We start from the raw sequence: 7,276 nt of genomic DNA on the forward strand, positions 1-7,276 counted from the left end.
CCTTTGAGATTGCAACTCTACCTAGACCCAATACCTTGCTTTTACCAGTGTCAGCAAATGTGATGTGACTCTTGTCTGATGGACGTAAGGTTGAGTCCATGAGAAGACTTCGATCACCAGTCATATGATTAGTGCATCCGCTGTCCATAATCCACTTTGAAGCATGAGGTGTCATACCCTACAGTGCAGTTAGGAGGATAGGCTTCACAAAGTGTGTTGTGAAGCATAAGCATTTGACGCACACAAGGATTATCACAGCTTAGATCAAGGTTAGAACTCATAGTATGACTAGTAAGTGATTCACATGTGGAATATATAGTAAGATTATTTTATCATGCGTCCCGTATTGTGTTTTAGGTCCCCAGCAATAGTATCGGACGCCTTTGATTGCTGGCTGGAGATCTTATTCTGCAAAAGAGAGTTAATTCTTCTTCACCACCCACATTTTCAGGGGTGGCTTAGAAGCAATGAGTCTAAGTGCAGCATCTGAGAATTTCGGCTTTGGAGCCCTAGCAAATAGCCTTGCAGGAGATGAATGATACTCATATGAATAAGCAGAAAAGTTCTTAGTTCTATGAACATAGCGGTTTGAAGACACCCGCTCATATTCATAAGTTTGAGTACGATTTCCCTGCAAAACATTGGCGTTAGGGTGACTCTGGTGAGTCCTGTATCTATATGAAGCCGTTGGACCATATGACGCCTTTGGTCTGGGGTTTGTCTTCTTCCCTGGTGGTGTCATGACCGCATTCATAGGAAGATTCTCAAGACAGCTTTTGGGAACCCAGATCTTCTTCATAGGTGGTCCATTCCTGCAGTTAGTACCAATATACCTGGCAAACACTTCACCATTCTGATTTTTGAACAGTTTATAGTTTGCATCAAAGGATTCATCAATGATAATAGGATTAGCACAGGTAAAGCTAGATAAGGTGGATGGATCCATTGAAGGTTCCTTCGCAGCAACCCATGTGGTTTTGGGATACTACTCAGGCTTCCAGTAGGAACCATCAACATTCATTTTCCTCTCGAACCCAACACCCTCCTTCCTAGGGTTTCGGTTCAGAATCTGCTTTTTGAGGACATCGCAAAGTGTCTGATGTCCTTTCAGACTTTTATACCTCCCTGTTTCAAGCAATGTCTTCAACCTAGCATTTTCATCAGCAATAGTAGTGGTATCCTCAGTAGAGGGGTTAGTTACCACATCAGTAGTTGAAGACAAAGCAACAGTGGCAGCAGTGGAACATTCAGCAATAGAGGTAGCGTTATCACGCTCAATGCATTTCAGACATGGTGGTTCAAATCCTTCCTGAGCGGAACTGATCTGTTGAGCGCGAAGTGACTCATTCTCCTTTTGAAGATCTTCATGAGCCGCTTTCAATTTCTCAAGATCTTGCTTCCTTTGAAGATAATCATAGGAGAGCTTTTCATAAGAGGTTGAGAGCGTCTCATGAAGACTTTCAAGTTCTTGGTACTTAGCATGAAGATGTTTTATGTCTTCAACTAAGGACTGTGAACGTGTCATTTCCGCGTCCAACAGGTCATCGCTTTTGTCTAACAGTTTTTGAGTGTGTTCCATAGCTTTTTGTTGTTCAGTTGCAATTTTAGCAAGAGTTTTGTAGCTGGGTTTGGATTCACAATCAGAGTCACCTTCACTTGATGTTTGGAAGTAAGCATCTCATGATTTTACCTTGGCACCACGTGCCATGAAGCAGTAGGTGGGAGCAGGATCGTCCTTGTCATCAACATCAACGTTGGTGTGGAAGTCATTGTCTTCAGTGTTGAAGATGGACTTGGCAACATAGGCTGTGGCTAGAGCCAGACTTGCAACGCCAGGGTCGGACTCCTCTTCAGATTCCACCTCCACCTCCTCAGAAGCAGACTCCTCCTCTGAATCCATTTCCTTGCCAACAAAAGCACGAGCCTTGCCAGATGAGCTCTTCTTATGAGATGAAGACCTTGATGAGGACTTGGAAGAAGACTTTGAAGATTTCTTCTTCTTCTTCTTGTCATTAGAATCATATTCCTTGCTCTTCTTCTTATTCTTCTTCTCATTGTCCCACTGTGGACACTCAGAGATGTAGTGCCCAGGCTTCTTGCACTTGTGACATGTTCTCTTCTTGTTGTCTTGAGTGGAAGCTTCATCATTTCTTGAACTGGATCGTGAAGACTTTCTGAAGCCCTTCTTCTTGGTGAACTTCTGGAACTTCTTCACAAGCATAGCAAGTTCCTTTCCAATGTCTTCAGGATCATCAGAACCGCAGTCAGATTCTTCTTCAGATGAGGAAACAACTTTTGCCTTCAAAGCACGAGTTCGGCCATAGTTAGGACCATAGATATCTCTTTTCTCAGAAAGCTGGAACTCATGTGTGTTGAGCCTCTCAAGTATATCAGACGGATCGAGAGTCTTGAAGTCAGGGCGTTCTTGTATCATGAGGGCAAGGGTGTCAAAGGAGCTGTCAAGAGATCTCAGTAGTGTCTTGACAATTTCATGCTTGGTAATCTCAGTGGCGCCAAGAGCCTGAAGCTCATTTGTCATGTCGATGAGGCGATCAAACGTGAGCTAGACATTTTCATTGTCGTTTCTCTTGAAGCGGTTGAAGAGGTTGCGAAGAACACTGATCCTTTGATCTCTCTGAGTTGAGACACCTTCTTGACCTTGGATAGCCAGTCCCAGACTAGCTTTGACGTTTCCAGAGCACTCACACGGCCATACTGTCCTTTGGTCAGATGACCACAGATGATGTTCTTTGCAGTCGAGTCCAGTTGAATGAACTTCTTGACATCAGCAGGGGTGACACCTTCACCAGTTTTGGGAACGCCGTTCTTGACGACATACCAGAGATCGACATCAATGGCTTCAAGATGCATGCGCATCTTATTCTTCCAGTAGGGATATTCAGTTCCATCGAACACGGGGCAAGCAGCGGAGACTTTGATTATCCCTGCAGTCGACATAGCTAAACTCCAGGTGGTTAAACTGAATCACACAGAACAAGGGAGTACCTTGCTCTGATACCAATTGAAAGTGCTAGTTATCGACTAGAGGGGGGTGAATAGGCGATTTTTATCAAAGTCTTCAAAACGTGGAAGTTTCGAAGACAAGCAATAGAAATGACCTAATTGATATGCAGCGGAAGATAAACTACAACAAGCAAGCCACAGTCAAGTATGCAATAATGTGAACATACAAAGACTAATAGCAGCTAGGTAGTAAGGATCAGGATGGAAGATAGTATGAAGCCAATCAACGATAGTAGTCAAGCAATGAAGTCAAACAGATAAGACAAATAGGCAATGACTTCACAAAGACAAACTTGAAGTAAAGGGAGGGAGAGGATAGAACCAGTCACTTGTTGAAGACACATGATTTGTTGAACTAGTTCCAGTTGCTGTGACAACTGTACGTCTAGTTAGGGAGGCTGAGATTCAACTCAGAAGACCGCGTCTTCACCTTATTCCCCTTGAGCTAAGGACACACAGTCCTCGCCCAATCACTCTGGTAAGTCTTCAAGGTAGACTTCCAAAACTTCACAGACTTCGTTCACCGGCGATCCACAATGACTCTTGGATGCTCAGAACGCGACGCCTAACCAGCTGGAGGATACACAGTCCTCAAGTGTAATAAGTCTTCAGGTTACTCAGACAGAAAGACTTCAGTGATGCCTAACACTCTTTGGCTCTGGGTGTTTGGGCTTTGTCCTCACAAGGATTTCTCTCTCAAAAGGCTTCGAGGTGGGTTGCTCTCAAAATGACAAAAGCCGTAAACTAACTCTGAGCAGCCACCAATTTATGGTGTAGGGGGTGGGCTATTTATAGCCACAAGGCAACCCGACCTGATATGTCCGAAATGACCCTGGGTCACTAAGGAACTGACATGTGTTCCAACGGTCAGATTTCAAACACACACGACAACTTTACTTGGGCTACAAGCAAAGCTGACTCATCCAACTCTGGATAAGCTTTGCTCTCATTGTCTTCACTCGAAGACATATGATTTGGGTTGAGCATCACTTCAGTCATTCTGACTTTGTTCACTTGGACCCCACTTAGAAGTACGGTGGTTCCTATGACTTAACAAAGAAGAAAAGGAAACAACGAATCAACTTAGTCTTCGTGCTCCATAGTCTTCACTCAATGTCTTCTCATGTCATAGTCTTCAATGTGAATATCTTCACACACCACCATTGTCTTCAATGTCTTCATACATTTTTAGGGGTCATCTCCGATAGGTAAACCGAATCAATGAGGGACACTACCTGCGTTATCCTGCAATTCTCACAAACGCATTAGTCCCTCAACCAACTTTGTCGTCAATACTCCAAAACCAAATAGGGGTGGCACTAGATGCACTTACACACATCATCAGGCGGACTCTATGGCCTATCAAAGGGCATTCATCAGCTGCAAAACTTGAAGGAGCCATGAAGACATTGGTCTTTTACATCCTCAATGGCATCAGCTTCAATACACAAGAATTCTTCCTCCGGCAACTGGCTGCGTCTGGATCTGACCTTTTTGGCCTGAAATTCTATGCTCCATGGGTCATGCGCCTCATGAAGCTACACTCTGCTATCGACTATCAGCCCTCTGCTCGCAATCATGTGATCTTTCTACCAGAGGTTGATATGTCGGTTGAAGCCATATACCCTGAGCCTGCCAAGAAGCCTCTTTGTTTTCAAAATGCTGAACACCAAAGCTTCACTCAGCCCATGGAAGGAGTCCAAGCAGTAACTCATGTCTATCCAATGGCTGGGAACACTCGTCTGCCTCATCGTGCACCAACTGAAGCTACTGAGAGCACAATTGCCCAAAGGCCTAAGAAGCGCTCTCGCATCCTAAATGACCGAGAACTTCTTGTGGCACTGCATCAGAAACAAGACAAGCATCACTTTTGGCTCAAGCGACAGATGCAAAGCCTCTTGGTGGACGTAAATCACATTCGAAATCTTGCCACCAAGAATGCCTTTGTCACTCACGAAACCTGTCGGCGATCATGGAAGAGTTTGACACTGCTCAGTGCTGAAGCAGATCTTCAAGACGATGGCTTCACTGAAAGATTCAAGTTTGACTCCACTCCTCCACGGAATGCTGTCCTACGTCGAACTCCATCCCTTGAAGACTCTGACTATTCTTCCTCCGCGGCAACTGTGAATGCCAAAGTGATCGATGATGAAGATGATGCTACTTCACCGCCCCCTACTTCTGCACGCATCGACACTGCACCAAGTTCGTCTGCGCCGCCAAACAACAACGACAACCCTGCTGCTTCACCTACTCCTCATGAGGACGAGTAGATGCTCTATGTCTTCAAACCTTTTTGGTCATTACTGACAAAAGGGGGAGAAGCATATGAGTTTGGTAGTCTTCAAGCGGGTTCATATGGGTGGTTGCTTTATATTTTGCCTAGTGATTACAACTCTTGCTTTTGATACATTTCGTTCTTTGAGTTGTAACACTTAAACTCGATGGTCGTCTGCTACTTATTTGCTTTTCCATGTGCGATGATAACTTCCGCACTTAGATCATTCTGCAGACGTCCATTTTTCATTATGCATGTCACTCTCCTAGTTATATCATTTCATGCATGATGAATTATCTTCATAAGTTGAAGAGGATCTCCACAAGTACAACCTGCCATGTGCATTTGCATACCAAAAGAAAATTAATTATATGCACATCTTCAGGGGGAGCCTTTGCCACTTATGAAGACAATACACTATCCTTTACAATTTCACATACTTTATTCCCATTGAAAACTTCAACCAGTTTGTCATCAATCACCAAAAAGGGGGAGATTGTAAGTGCATCTAGTGCCACCCCTAGTTGGTTTTGGAGTATTGACGACAAAGTTGGTTGAGGGACTAATGCGTTTGTAAGAATTGCAAGATAATGCAGGTAGTGTCCCTCATTGATTCAGTTTACCTACCGGAGATGACCCCTAAAAATGTATGAAGACATTGACGACAATGGTGGTATATGAAGATATTCATATTGAAGACTATGGCATGAGAAGACATTGAGTGAAGACTATGGAGCGCGAAGACTGTGTTGTTTCATTGTTTCCTGTTCTTCTTTGTTGAGTCATAGGAACCACCGTACTGTTAAATGGGGTCCAAGTGCACAAAGTCAGAATGACTGAAGTGATGCTCAACCCAAATCCTATGTCTTCGAGCGAAGACAATGAGAGCAAATCTTATCCAGAGCTGGATGCGTCAGCTTTGCTTGTAGCCCAAGTAAAGTTGCCGTGTGTGTTTGAAATCTGACCGTTGGAACACGTGTGAGTTCCTTAGTAACCCAGGGTCATTTCGGACATATCAGGTCGGGTTTCCTTGTGGCTATAAATAGCCCACCCCCTACACCATAAATTGGTGGCTGCTCAGAGTTAGTTCACGGCTTTTGTCGTTTGAGAGCAACCCACCTCGAAGCCTTTGAGAGAGAAATCCTTGCGAGGACAAAGCCCAAACACCCTGAGCCAAAGAGTGTTAGGCATCACTGAAGTCTTTCTGTTTGAGTGACCTGAAGACTTATTACACTTGAGGACTGTGTATCCTCCAGCCGGTTAGGCGCCGCGTTCTGAGCATCTTTAACATCCCAAATTTTTAATTTGGAATGTTATACATAGGTCATTCATGCATATCATATTTTATTTCTTTTCCGCTTTGCAATCCTCGAAATCCTAAGCAACTCAAGGACCCTCAGAGAGAGTTGGGGATTTTTCGGTTTCATATTTGGATTTTCGTACCAAATAATGAAACGAGGATTTTTTTATTTTAATTATTTCTTCCTCCGAAAAATATTTCGTACCAAAAATACATGAGAGGAGATAATATGACTTCTCCAAAATAATTGAAATATTGGAGGAAAAATATTAAAATCATTTATTTGATTTTAGTTGATTTTATTCGGATTTTATTTTGCATTAGAAAAATTTGCACGTTTTCCAAAATTGTGTTTTAGGGCCAAGAAAATGTTCATCTCGTTCTAAATATTTTATTTAGACGGTGAAAATTTGTTTTGGCATTTTTAGGGTTTTATTTTATTTTCTAGGATTTTATTTCTTCCGGCGTAATTGTTTAAAAAAAAACTTCCCGCGCCCGACTGGGCCGAGGCCCAGCCGAGCCAGGCCGGCCCAACCCCGCGCCACCGCCTTCCTCCCGCGCGTCGCCGCAGCCAGAGTCCGGCTCGGACTCCGCCGCCGCCTGCCCCCTCCCCCAAGGCACCGACCCCCCTCCTATAAATACTGCCGCCCCCCCTAGCCACCACCACCGCCGCC

Source organism: Triticum dicoccoides, chromosome 7B, assembly GCF_002162155.2.
Source record: "Triticum dicoccoides isolate Atlit2015 ecotype Zavitan chromosome 7B, WEW_v2.0, whole genome shotgun sequence".
Classification (NCBI taxonomy): Eukaryota; Viridiplantae; Streptophyta; class Magnoliopsida; order Poales; family Poaceae; genus Triticum; species Triticum dicoccoides.